Here is a 15,431-nt window from a genome sequence, read left to right as displayed (position 1 = left end):
AGAAGAGAATACTTCCCATTGCAGAGGGAATCACAGCAATATTACTTCCTCCCTGCTATGTGAATCTTCTTGAAGTTTATTGTGGTGTTTTTTTCCTCTGATGTTGAATAAAAATTAACATGAACCAATGCTCTGCTACTAGCAGCTGTGCTTTTGCTTAAAGGGTGGGGTCCATTCTCAGTCTGATCACTAAGACTGCTGTTGGAAAACCTAGAAATGTCCAAGCATTCAGCTCAAGCACATGCCCATGGTTTTGGATTTTCTTAACTGTGGAGAAGCACAGTTCAGGTTTGTGCCGGCCAGCAGGCTGCCAGCACAGAGATTAATTACAGGGTTCAGGAAAGGCTGGAAATTTTCTCCTGTGTGCAGTCTGTGTGAGGTCACCTTGGATAGGAGAAAGAGCCTTAGCCACAAAATCTGAACCCTGACATTTCTCCCAGAATAAAACTTGTTCTGTTTTATTTACAGGGATTCTATTCTCTACAGCTGAGAAGAAAGAAATATTCCCTTTCCAGATCCAGTCACAACCCCCCATATTTTATTTAGTGAGCTGACCATACAATCAATACAGAGATGTTTAAACCATATTATTGTAGTAGCAGGCATACAACTATTTGTCTGATTGCAAGTAGCTTCCATGTTTATCATACATGTCCAGTAAGAACAAGACTTACAATTCTTTCTTAAATAGATCAATCCTTTGATTAGATTCCATATATAGCTTTTAATTTTTTAGAAAGAAAATTATTCTTCAAGTCGGTATGTGATGCACAAACTTTAAGACTCACAATCTCAGTGGTATTAAATCCCACTGAGATAAACACAGCAGTCTGCTTTAGTCGACAAAAAAATGTAGACTGTTTTTTTCTTTTTTCTTTTCTTTGTTTTTTTTTTTTTTTTCCCCAGCATAAGTTATAACAATACCTGACTGACAATTCCAGTTAGAAAAGAGTTCTTATAAGAATTTCATCCTGTGTGTGAAAGGTCAGAATCAGAGGTTAAGTGTTTTACAGCCAGGCTTTAGGCTTATTGTTACAGAAGCCCAGAGGAATAAAAACATTTTCAAGTGAAACAATAATAGGTAGACATAAACAAAACAAAAAAGCTCTGGAGGAAAACAAACAAACAAACAAACAAACAACAACAAAAACCAAAAAAACCACCCCACACCACAACCCAGTCTTCTGTGTTCTAAGAGGAAGAACAGAAAGTAAAAATAAACAAACAAAAAAAAAATTCAGAAAAAGAAAAACTTTACTCAGGAAGATTTAAATATAAGAGCCTGTATGTAAAAATATGAATAATTTATATTAAAAAATCCAACAAAACTACTAACTCTCTCTGCAATCTATTATTGGAATATATTATAATTATCTGCAAACTAAACTATAAAAAAGAATACTTAAAAATTCAAAAATATTAAGGCATAGAGAAACATAGTGAAATTATCTATACAACTTAACTTTGACCCAAGTTGATTTTATGCATTAACCATATGATTATCTTTTTTATTTGTGTTCTTGAATGAACCTGAGGAGTGACTTGTGAGAACACTACTTATTACTTACTCTTCCTTTGCATGGGCAACAGTGAGTAAAATACAGACTAAAATTATAAAATTTGGACTTGTGTAGAGAGATTACTATCAGCTGTTAGTTGTCATATATTTTTAATTGTAGATGGAACATATAATTGTTTCTCTTTCATGTGAGCATTTAGTCTCTTTTTTAGATATTAAAAAGTGGGTGTTCATTTATAACATTCATTTATTACATTCACAGGGTTCTCACTACTACAGTCCATTCTATGAAGAGATAAAGCTGGTGTATATTGCTGCTGTGGGAACTTGAGGTAGTTTTGGACTGTGCCAGGACCTATCGAAGAATACCTTTGCATAAAAGCTGGGAACCTGCACACTTAAAAATAGCTTCTTGATTCATAATGAGAGAAAAGCCAAAAGAATAACAAGTAGTTTTCTACTTATCAGCAGGTTAGCTTACTACTGCACTTGCAGTCTACCTACCACCCTAAGGATGACAGTAGCACTTGTCAGAACTAAATTACTGAGAGTGTTAACAGTATTCAAGCAGCAGCCAGTCAGAGAATAGGAGCCTGCCCATTGCCTCTTGCAGCATTTATCATTTCATGTGTCTTGGGACAAGGTCACTTTACTCTGCATTATGATGTTATGAGATGTGTATTTTCTTACCCTCACAAATGCAAAAGGCATTATAATGGCTACTCTGAGTACCATGTCTATGTAGGTATGTAGGAGCAAAAAGCAGGCTAAAACCAATGTAGTTTATTTCTTTTCTGAATATAAAAACTATTTCTATTCAGTATTACTGCATGTAGGACACACTTGACAGCTATTAACCTGTACAGTATTTAACATTTTTCTTGCAAAAGGAAGATAATGTAAAATCTTTTGCTGAGATATAAAAACAAATTCCGATGATTCATAATTAACAAAAAATTCAGTTTCTGATAAAAATTTCTTATTATTATTGTTATGACTAATTGCCACAAATTAATAAAACCTGATTGCCCTCTCCAGGTAATATAGTCATATTTTGACACAGGCATTTCTCCTGTATTCATTTTCTTTTTTTCCCCCTTTTCCAATACATTTCTGAAATATTTCTGCAATATATACTCTGCTTATCTGAACTGGATATATATGTACATCTGTGAAACGAAGCATTGCGTATATGATATTTTATTCTGAGACCTAAGGTTAAACTATTAAACTTCAGGCCAGTTAGAACTAGCTGTTTCAGCCCAGAACGAAGATCAAAGTACCTGGCAATGTTTTAAAAGGCAGCAAAGCTAGTAAATGACTGAGATGGACTGCACAAAGGAGATCTCCATATGTACTCAGTTTTCTCAAAAATTTAAATTTATCCCATGTGGTTCTCCTTCGAAATATGTCTCAAACTGTATTGAAGATATTTGTCTTTCTACATAAGCAATCACATCTACTTAGAATTTCTTCTCTCTGTTCTGATTTTTACCTTCAAAGAACAAGAGATTGAAAAAAAATCTACCACAAGTATTTGAAATAGATAATTTTCTTTCTGAAAAGTTAGTTTATCTCTAAAACTGAAATCCCCCAAAATGGAGGTTTTAACGCCCTTGGAAACAATACAGATTGCCATTAAACTAGACCATAATTCAGCCTTTAATATCATCACTGGGACATACTACATTTTCTTTCCTGGAGAACATCACCTAATCATGTGGTATTCTGCTTTTGTATTTTCATTCCTAAACAATTGATTCAATTCAATACTTAAAGGTCTCCTAATTCCAACCACTCAGTGACAGTGTTGAGAATTTAGAAAATACAAGAAATGTAAAACACCACCAGGAATCTTAAGCACCTGATGAAACTGAAATAGAATTCTGTCTGTGTTCTGTTTCATTAATGGAAAATACTGAAAAAGCTTTGTTTTCCCAGTTTGTCACTTTCATCTCTCTTCCCCTCCTACTTATATAACTTCATAACATACAAGGATTCCAAAAAGAGCATCCTCTTCAAATTTCAAATTTCAAATTTCAAATTTCAAATCCCATCAATGATTTTATCTGTCCTCTCCTTACTTAAGTCAGTCTTCTCTGCTCTGGCCTGAACTTTGAAGATTTTGGTCAGCTATTCATGCCAGTCTGCAATATGTTCCACATGAATCTCTCTCCCTAACCATGGAATACAACAATGCAGCTATGATGCAGAGCAAGATATCTAGAACTCTATATATGGCTACTGAGAGAAGTTTCCTTTTTTTACCATCCACGTGGTTTTAACTGACATTGGGACTTTCTTCTGAATAAAAGGATCAGAGTGTTGCTGGCATTCTGCAGCATGAGCCTTTAGATATGTGTCTTGAGCAAGAATACAAGAAATTAAAAAAAAAAAAAAAGTAGTTTATAACATTATGAAAACATTATAGAAGTCAGAGGAATATTTTGCTGTAAAATAAGTTGTTTCACTGTAAAGATCAAAATTATAAGGGGTGCCACTCTGATCTGGATGTAGCATCAGAAATTCTGTAGTTATCTGAGGAAGAGTTTCAAATAAATAGAATACAAAATAAATAGGAGAGAGAGGATAAAAGTGAATATATGTATTTGAAATGGTTCATATATTACACAGGAGGTATATTTTAAATCAGCTACAGATACAAAAAATGCATGAAAACATTATGATTTTATTTTTAACTTGGTCTGTCAAGGCTCTGAGTAGTCTTCCTGATCCTGAAATACTATCCAAAAAGATAACAAAATATAAATGTGCATAGAGAAAGAGAGTCTGTCAAATTGTTTATTTCAGAAGGAAATCCTAAAAAACCCTCTGATGACAAAAATAAATGCTTTTATACTGAAATGTTTATGCTTTGTCTTAATTTTATTTTTTCTTCTTCTTCTTATGAGGTCATATAAACTAGCTGGCTTTATTACATGGAGTGAGAAAGACAATCAAGAGAAAAGGAATCCTTTGATTTGGCAAATAGAAGTAGAGAGGTCTCTCCATTTATTATAAATGAAGCTTGATGAATCAGTATACTAAGTTACCTGAATTTCTATACTAAAATTGATTGAGATGGATCATATCTTTTGTGACTCTTATGTGGAAAGTTTCTTTCTGCAGTTTCTGTCAAGACACATACACAAAAAAAAAAACTTATTTGGTAAAATTATGGTGATGTCAAGAAAGATATATGTTAACAAGACTGCTTTTTCTGTTTTCTGTGGTGTTTTTACTTGTCTTCTTTATTTTTTTGTTTTGTTTGTTTTAACTACTGTTTTAAATATATATAATTGTGGTATTAAAATGTTTTTACATAAACCAGAATAAATGCAAAACTAAAATGCATCTTATTGCACAGCCAGGTCTAACATCCCCCTATCTGATCATCAGAAGTGACAAAACTTAGGAAATAACTTGCAAGGATTTTTTTTTTTTTTAGATAGTTAATCATACCTAAAACTAAGCAAAAATTCACAAGCATAAATTATTTTGAAATATTTTGGACCTAGAAAAATGGGCAGAGAATTTTAGTCTGACCTTTTTCAATGATTCGTGCTATAAGAAACAGCACTACAATATATATCGAATTATACCTCAATGAATAAAAAATGCTTTCTAAGATTTCTGGAAAAATGTGAATTTTAATAATTAATTACATAAAATTAGTTATATGAACTTTCACAATGAGACAGTTGTAGTTCAGACTGTTTTTGTGCACAAGTATGGTTTTCATTTGAGATGTTCTTATTTTAGGGTGAATATACTGCCATTTGTAAGTAATGCTGTAATGCAGCCTTCTGAGAAAAGAACAAAGAAAACTCTTGTAAAGTGGTGCCTAAAACCCCCATGTAACAGATTCTGCAAGATACACTGCTGTGCCCATGTCAGAACAGCATTTTATCTTCATTTTCTATCAATTTACAAACTCAAATATTGGTTCAAATATTGGTTAAAAGGTATCACAATATTATCTGATTCATGTTTTATTCCATACTTAGTACTACTATTGTGTGATAGTGCTAAGCAAACTCAGTTGTCATCACTGCTGCCAGGACACAAGATATTTTGTTGTAAGAGAAAGTGTTCACATTTGTAGGACCTGGAGAAATGGGGTACATTTTTTAATCTAATACGGTGCCATAAGGAGTCCTACAGTGGAGTTTTATAACATAGCTGTAGTGGTTAGAGAAGAAAGGCAGCAATGAAATATTAATATTAGAACAGGTCTAGAAGACTTGTGACATCCACTGAAAATCCAGGTCACTGAGTTTATCATCACATGTGTGAAGCTGGTTATCCATTCCTGTGAATTATTTGAGTCATTTAAGTCCCTTTTCTCCATTGGTCAATTAAGTAAATTCTCATCAGTTTGGTTTCAAGTGTAAACAGAAAATGACAATATAACATGTGAAAACAAACAACAAAAAAATTACAATAGATATTTATATTTAAGATTTTTGCTTTCAGTCATGTTGAAAAATCATTTTTCTCAAAAAGGGTAAGCTAGAAAAATTGAGGCAGAAACCAAAAAGTATTATTTTTATTAATGCTTTTTATAACTTATTCTGAGTGCCTTGAGTTTGATAAGTAGAGCAAAGTCTGCACTTATCCATAATATAATGGAATCATACTGGTATTCTAGAATAATTGGTGTGTTGGGAGCTGCTGTAAAGCTACATCTATTCAGGGATAAAAAGAACTACCCTTCTTAGCGATAAGGAATATTAATTGGCCTGGCAAAGTTTGAAGAGCAAAGAGGATAACAGCACAGAACACAGAGGCAATAAATAATCCTATGCAGCTTTCATCATAGAAACAAATCAACAAACAGAGATTCCACTGAATGTTGTAAGTGCTGGGATATGTGTGGTTACAGATGCCACTTAATCCTCGATGAGTCAGTATCTTCAAAGTTACTCCAGTATCATTGAATATTTTTATGGTAAAGTGACAAAGTATGACTTCTGTCTTCATTTTATCATGTGTTTGAATTTAGCAAGCTACCAAGCTGCATGTAGAAATACATGAATTTCTACATGTAATCATTGTTGTAATGCTCAAATCAAGCCAGAATAATACAATAATCTTGTTTTTTCAGCTTGCATTACTGCTTATACCTTGTACAGAAATGGACAAAATAACCTCCAATAAGCTAGTACATATTAGGTACTTTTACATCATCTTGCTCAGCTACTAAATGACTATATAGGTCTCCCAATTGAAGACATTGAAAATTAAAAAAACAAAACAAAACAAAACAAAAACATACAAAAAAACCCCCTTTGCATGTTTAATTTATATAGCTTCCTACATTAAACCTAAGTTAATGCTAAATTGTGTATAAAGTTAATTTGTTCTTATTATTCTATGTGGACCAGAACCATTCATGAGCCAGACACAAGTTCCACCTCTGAAAGACCCTAATGTGTCCTTTGCAAGAAACCGGAAGAGTATCAGAAGAAAGGAACCAGTTTTAAAGTGCAGAATGGATCATTTGGATTTTTAGTTTACCAGCAACTGTCATTCAGACTTACAAAGCCACTCATCCATGTAGTCCTCAAAGGCAGAGAAGTGCACGTAGTATGTAATGAGACATCCTGTCCTGTGAAAAATAAAGTAAATTTTTTCAAAACAATATGACAAATCCAAGGGAGAATGAGGGGGTGTTCATGAGTTTCCGTGATCAAATGATAATACTTCTTTAGAATTAATTCTGTCCCTTGTTTCAGTATGGTATTTCCATTGATTTATTGATGCATCCAAGAGACTAAGATAGAATATAAATCATAAAAAATCAGAGAGAAGCTGGGAGAAACAGTACGGAAATAATTCTCAGTCACCAGCTGTGGAGGCGAACTGTAAATGATGCAAGGTAATGCAGAAAAGCATGTTCCCATTTCTTCAGTGGCAATGTAGTCAAAATTGAAACAACCTACCTGCTGTTTGTATTTTTTCTTCTAATCAGCAAAAGGAGACCCTGTAGCAGCCGTGAAAAAATACTATATGCTGCATACATGCTTTTTCTTCTCCCTAATTAATTTTTTTTACTACCCTCTGTTTTGCCTTTGTTCTCAGAAAATCTGAGACCCTTAGACCAGTCACCTGTGCACTCATATCTATCTCCATTATAACCTTCTGCTGTATATTCTCCTGCTGAATCTATATTTCTTGGATTTTGTTCTCTTTACCTACTGCTTTAATCCTAGAGGTCTGTAATTCCATTGTATCACATTGCATTGTCTAATTCAGGAGAGTCTACAGATATTGCCACAACTGTAAGCATGGTTATTTTCTGAAGTGAAATTCAAGACATACCAATTAAAAGGGCTTATTTCAAATTAATTTTTTTTTTTTTTTGCTAAATATCTTTACCAAATTCTCTCAGTTATATGTATGCCATTAAATGTCTCCCTTGATTTCTGAAACTTTATGTTCCATGCAATGAAGATGGTTTGGTTTTGCTGGTTTTTGATTTTTTTTACTTACTTACTTTAATATGGATGTAGGGTTTTCAAGACCTTCCTTTTAAAAATTGTCTGATTTTCCATATATATTTAAAGATCACAGTGATTATTAATATATCTGAATGCTTTCAGAGAATATCTGAAATACAGAAAAGTATTGATTAAATGCTATTTTTACATTTCTTAACTGTAAGTCAACTCAATAAATAACTAATTTCATTGCTTTTGGAGTGATAGGAAGCCTTTTAAATTTTTAAAAATAACACTGCATACACAAATGGCTTGAAAATACTGGCTAGATCAGTCATAAAATATATACATAATATATATATTCTAAGTTTAATGCCATTATTATGAAATCAATGCCTCCTAAAATAGCCAGTGGAAGGAACGATTTCACATAAAAACCTGATTATGGACATCTATTACAGCTATCCCAAATCAGAAATACAACTGAGAAGTTTAATATGACTTATACATGCAGGACAAAGACATAAAAATATATATGATAATTACCATAGAGAACTAAAAATATTAATTACTTTTTAAAAATACCTGTATAATGAGTTTTATATTGTATATTTGCCTTCTGCATTAAAAGAGAAAAAGTCCATAAGCAACTTAAAATACTTAGAAATAAACACATCAACAAATATATGTAAAATAAAATTACATGTTTTTGACTGAGACTTTAACGAAAGAGAGGCAGATTTCCTGTACTTCAAAGAATAAAAAAGGGGCAGAAAAACCCCACAAATGGGATTTACTCTTATGAGTGCTAAATGTGGAACTTTTACTACAGTAAATACTTAGTTGAATGCTTACATTCAAGCATATGAGAAGCCTGAAAGAATTATTGTGTTTGACATTAAAAAATGGGGAATTAGAGCAAGAATCTTCAAAAATGAGTATATGATTTTGACCAGTGATAATTAAAAAAAAAAAAACAACACCACCACCACAAAAAAAGGAAAAAAACCACCAAAACACACACACAAAAAACAAAACAAAACAAAACAACAACAACAAAAAAAAAACACCCACAAAACCCAAAAAAAACCCCCCCAAACCACAACCATACTAAATAATGTGCTAAATATTTCCTAGGGGCTAAACCTTTGTAAATGTTAACTGAAGTAGTATTGGAAATAAAATCCAAATATTGGATTTCCTTTTAAACAGAATTCATACACTGTTTTCCAAAAAGCATGTGCCTTGCAAGTTAGTTAAATATCAAAGGGTTGATTTCAGAATCCCAGGACTCTGAGTAAGACAGAAAAAATGTCACATTTTTCCCAGTGTTCCAAGTTATCTTCCATTTGCCATAAGTACACATATTTTCTACAATATATGGGGCTTTTTTCTTAGAAGCAGTTTGTCACAGCTGCTGGACTTCTGGTTTTGTATGCTGTGTTAGGACATAATAGCTACTATTTTTTTGTATGCACAGGTACTCACAAAAATGTATCTTGCATGCCTGACTTTTATTCACCCAACAATGATTTCATAAAACCAAAGACGTTTGCTCTTCTCTACACTACACGTGGTTGAAGAAACTGTAATGTCTTCAGTCACAGATATTTTTCTGTTCCAGATCTATAACCAAACTCTACTGCATCTGGAACTTAATGTAAACTATTATTAAAATATCAGGGTCCCTGTGGAGACCGGGAATTGGATTCAGATATTGAAATCATGCAAAGAAACAATAAAATCATCCTTGTGAGGTTGGCAGACATGACACAGAACTAAAGGAAGTCTGCAATATTGACCTACCAATGACATGTCAAAGTCATGTTAATAGATAGAGACATGATCCTTCTGTTAGGGGAGATATTTTAGGAGGCATGGATGCAGGTCCTTCTCTCCCAGGAACAAAAAAATCTTGTCCTTTGGTTTTTTTTCCCATGCCTTTCATTCAAATGCTATTTGATAAGATCCATGGTAGGAAAAAAGCGATGAGTCTTTATGGCCACACATAGATGATTCATAATTTTACGCTGTTTCTTAAACTGCTGTTTACTCTACATTCTTAGAGTGGCAAAAGTTTTCTTGCTTCCAACAATAGGTGGAGTTGTGGTGGATGGAAACTGGAGCACTCATAGAATCATAGAATCCATGAGAGAACACTCTAGATAAGGCAAGCAGATTGAAACTCAAAGGATTTATTAAAAAAAAAAAAAATCTTGGGCTATGTAGAAAAGGGTGTCATCCCTGCACCTGAAAAACCATGAAAATGTACAGAGTAGCATTCAAAGGCTTCAGCAACTTGGATTCCACTCTGTGTCAAGCACTGTCCAAACAGAAATAAATATAGCAACCACAATGAGCTAACTCCTTTCCAAAGAACTTGCAGAATTAATCCAAATGATGTCTACAAATAACATACATATTTTGTCCAGATAATGAAACCCTATTGGAAGAATCTCACTATTCCATTTTTTTTCCGGTAAGATAAGCATTACCTATTAAATCAAACACAGTAATACCTTCTTTTCAGGAGTTCAGTTCCCATGATAACTTATCAAAAGTTTCAAAATATTTTATCACTAATATGATAAATTTGATTAAATATTTCCAGAACTGCCATATTCTGAAAGTTCTGAATAAATATGCAGGGTCAAACTGTGGAAGATTTATTCACACTGAGCAGCAATTAACTCAAATAATTAGTTATTTTTATTCTATTGATGTTATCTTCAAAACAAAATATCATTGAGTATGATTAAGGTATTGAACTCTGCTGGAAGTAACTACCAGGTTGTACTCTTATTTCCTGTTAGTTTTAACAGTTCATAGCATTCTATGTTGTTTCCAGTATCAACTGAAATGTTACTGACACAGAAAGTGGATTGCTGCAATTACTTATTTGCACAACTTATTTACTTCCTTATTGTCTCAGACTGTATTAGTATGTCAGGAGAAAATAGAATCCTTCATACTGTATTTATTTAAGAAAAAATCATATGGAACCTAACAGCCACCCAAAAAGAGAGAGCAACATGAGAGTTCTTTAAAGTCTAGATTAGAACTATGTGTAATTGTGGTGATAGAAATGTCCTTTATCTGAAGAAACCATGAAATTCAGACAAGAATGATAAATATTCTATTTTTGATTGTATAAATTGATCCATGGGATATAACTTCTTTCTTTTTCTAGCAATTGTTTTATCACTTTGAAAATACAATTTCTGAAAAGGTTCAGAACTGTTTTCCGTACATGGCAAAGATAAATCATTTGTTCATTTGCTTTAAAGAGAAACGCTAATATTTGAAGTCTGTGCAATCAATCTAGTTTCAAGAGAAATACAACCCTGTAAAAAAAGCAGCACATAAATGAAAGGGATATTTTCTATTTTTTTTCAAATTCCATCTTTCTCTTGTTAAGCATGATGCCTACCTGAATATATTTTCCACACTATTTTCTCCCTTAAGAAGAGAAATTAAAATTGAAAAATCAACAATATGCTTAAGACTAAATTTGCAATGACTATCCCCCTTTCTCAAAATACTTTTTTGTTGATTAATTCAATTCAAATCCCAGAATCATAGCATCTCTAGGGTTGGAAAAGACCTTTAATATCATTGAGTCCTACAGTGGCTACAATTGTCTACATTTCTTATTCAAAGAACGTAGGCAGTGTCTTTACCAACACAGTGAAAAAATGACAGCATAGTGCTATACACATTATGTGTCAGTAGTCAGTCCTCTTCTTGCCACGTTCACCCTTCCACTGTCTCTCTGGGTGTTAAGGTCAATGCAATCTCTTCGGTGTGAATTTAGGGAGTCATCAGCATCCCTATTTGCTGGAAAGGCACATAATGTTTTTGTCAGTGATTTCCCTTTCTACCTTTTAGGCTCCCCCTTTGTGGTTTTTGGTTTTTTTATAGATTTAATAAAATTTAAACCTTGTTCTTGGTCTGCAAGCTACATGCAATTTTACATTACAACGTGGTGCATTTTATTTATGCCAGAGCCTTGTCTGTTCTCTCATGGCAAAAAATACTTCAGATCCCGGGCTACATTTCTTTTATCTAACATTAATGTGTTTCTTACAGCTGTGGGATGTCTAGTGTCAACCTTGTCCCTGTTTTCCATCATCCTGTGCCTGTGTTCCTTCCTCCACATTGTGAATCCCCAATTCCTGGGGCTTCTTCTATGTGTCCAAGACTGTATTTCTCTGCACAACATCAATACCTCAGCCATAAGTAGCTTGCTGTAAAAAGAGAACATACTTACTGCTACTATTTGTACAAAAACTGTAAGCCTATAATATAGAAATAAGCTAAGACTAACTCAGACAGTCATGAGAATGAAAAAAATGTACTATTTGTTTTAGAAAAAGAAAGAAATTAGAAATTTTTTTCACAGCTAAAGTAAGTAAAAATAAAGCTACAGATGTACACAACAGGTTCAGACAAGACAAGTGTGACAAGTCCTGGTTCTGAAGGAGGACCTGCAAACTCAGGTAGCCACTCCTAGCAAAGGTAATACAGTATTACTGGGCTAGAAGCCTACAGTACCTTTCAGTTTGCCACTTGAGCAGACAATGCATCTGGTGTCCCGCTATGGGCTTGTGATTAGGGAACTTTCCAGCTTCCATTTCCTGCACTACCAAATTATTATAAATAATTTAATTTTTAAGGTAACTGAAATATATCCTGTAACTCAGCAGTCCTTTATCCAAGGTGCAGTTGTATAAAGTACAGTGAGTTATTCCAGCAACATAGAACGTAAATACTTCTGTTTAGCTGCGGGGAATTGAGAATTCTTACCTCTGTCACCCCAGAGAGCCTTTTTCACTTGTTTTCAGTGATGACACATGGTTCATGTCCCTTCCCCAGAGGTGAAAAGAATTACTTCATCCATAACCTATAAGAGATCTTTAAGTAGGCAAACACTGGATATAATTAGAACATATTATTTTTTTCTTCCTACTTCTGACTTTGAACAAGAGGGCTGGTGTATCTCATTATGCACAAAACCAATAAATATACATACATAAGTATTATTGCTGCCATCCTACTTTAGATATATAGGAGTACCTAAACCTTTAATGTACTTATGCAACGGCTGCATGTTTTTGACCTAAAACAGGGATTTGCAAAGTAGCAGTTAAGCAAATACCCTCAAGTTTTTTCCATTAAAATATTAGAGCGATACTTGTTTCTGAATATGTAACTACTCATTATGAAAGAAGATAGATATCTCACATTCTGAAAAACATAAAATAAACTTATTTTTAAGAAAAGTGTTCTTTATTCATAGAGCTAAACTAGGAAAATTATTAGACACTGTGATCACACAGTAGGAGGTATAGGATATTTGGTAGTAGTAATAAGTATTAAATATTCATACAAATCCACTTTTTTTCTCATATGTGAGATGCTGTGGATAGACATTTTCTTCCAGAAAACCTTATATTTCTCTCATGAGAGCAGAAACAATTTCTCTTTCTAATTTTTTTTTCCCTTCTCTTTCTTTATTTCTTTCCAAAGGAAAAGATTTCTGGCCCACAGGTAGATAATTGGATTTAGGTGTCTTAATATCAGAAAGAATCTTCACTTGGCAAAAAATGAAGGCCAAAAAGAGTTAGATTCAATTAACCTGAAATAAACTTCCCATGACATTTAAGCTATTCATGGATAGCCCTCCTGCCTTTCTGCTCGAAACAAGAATCATTCTATTTCACACTGATAATTTTAAGGAGAACTGATATGGCAGGTTACATTAACAAGTGTACTAACTGCATATTTATTTTACAGTTACAGATGTGAGTCACCTTCAATAAAGTACTTTGAGGCCAACAATAATGCTTTAGAATTCTATGTATTCCATAACATATCAGCTTATATGTAATTATAGGCCTTTTGCTTAGAGTGACTATTTGATTTATCTAGTTGTGATCAAATTATGAAAAATCCACATAATAGAGGACCTATTAGATTATGAAGAAAACAAAATATTTAGGTCTAGAAAAACCTTCTGTTTCTTCTTTAATGTCTGGTAAGACTCACAGTAAAGCAATTATGTAGATACAAAGAAAACATCAGAAAAAATAGAAACACAGGTATTGGACCAAGAGGTACACTACATTTGAGAATAAAAAAACAAAAGCAAACTTTCATATGGAAGGAGACCTATTAGAGAAACAAAACAGGGATATTAAACACTGAGGAGTACCACGAACCAGACTGCAGGTAATAACATTTTATGTAACTTATAAACAAAGTAGTTTTCAGAAAATTACAAAAAAAGTTACACCTGTTGCTATTCTCAGCTGATAAAAGCTGATTATGACTTTGTTATAAACATGTTCACACACTAGTTAAAAAACTCTGAAATAAACCTGATCCCGTAATATTTGCCTTTTCCCTCTTTTAGCTTTTCTCACAAGCAACAGCACAAACAGAATGTATGCTATGTTTAGAACTGTACCATGCAGGTGTGGTTGTATGTTAATTTAGATGCACCAAGTAATTATGATGTAATTTATGTTTGTTTATCTTGTACATCTTTGCTTGGAGCCTACAAATTTATAAGCTTATAAAAATAAATAGGTTTAGTAACTCTCTAATTAAAAACAAATAAAATTGATAAAGAAAGAAATGACTTAATAGAGGGGGAAAAAAACCCCATATAGATAATGTTTTCTTATTAATGTTTTTAGTTTACTGATTACAAAAATTCTTTCCTTTTCTTTAGCTGTCCACTTCTAAATTATGTATTGATGATTTATATTAAAAACTGCATAAAAGTGGTCCCTCAGTGATGACTGAAGGTAGGAATATATTAAATTTATCAGCCAGGTTTAGAGCACTGCCTTGTTAGGAAACCCAGAGATAGTTTTGTCAGGAGAAAAGCAAGAAACCAACTAAGGCTGGCATCATCTGCAGAGCAGAAGCAGTACATTGATAGCAATGTGGTTATCCTGGTTTTATCTGGGGCAGAGTTCATATTCTTAGTAGCTGCTGCAATCCTGAGGGTTTTTGATTTAGTATGAGAACAATGGTGGTAACATCCTGATGTTTTGGCTGTTTCCAAGCCAAAACAGCCCTGAGCCAAGGAATTTTCAATGTCTTATCCTCTACTAGACAGGAGCAGCACAAAAAGCTGGGAGGAACATAACCAGGGCAGGTGACCAGGACTGGTGAAAGAGATATTCCATGTCATAGATCATAATGCACAGTATATAGCCTGGAGGAGTTTCATGGAAAGGGGAAATTCAGGGTTGTGGTGGTTGTCTTCCCAAGTAACTGTTATGCATGATGAAGCCCAGCTCTCCTGGAAATGGCTGAACACCTTCCTGCCTGTGGGAAGTGGTGAATAAAACAATTGTTTTGCTCCACTTGACTGCATGGATTTTCCTTTTAAATGTTAAGCTGTTTTTTATCTCAGTATACACGTTCTCCCAGTTTTACGCTTTCAATTTTCTCCC

This window comes from Hirundo rustica, chromosome 2 (genome assembly GCF_015227805.2).
Source record: "Hirundo rustica isolate bHirRus1 chromosome 2, bHirRus1.pri.v3, whole genome shotgun sequence".
NCBI classification, from domain to species: domain Eukaryota; kingdom Metazoa; phylum Chordata; class Aves; order Passeriformes; family Hirundinidae; genus Hirundo; species Hirundo rustica.
Note: the sequence above shows the minus strand (reverse complement) of the source record.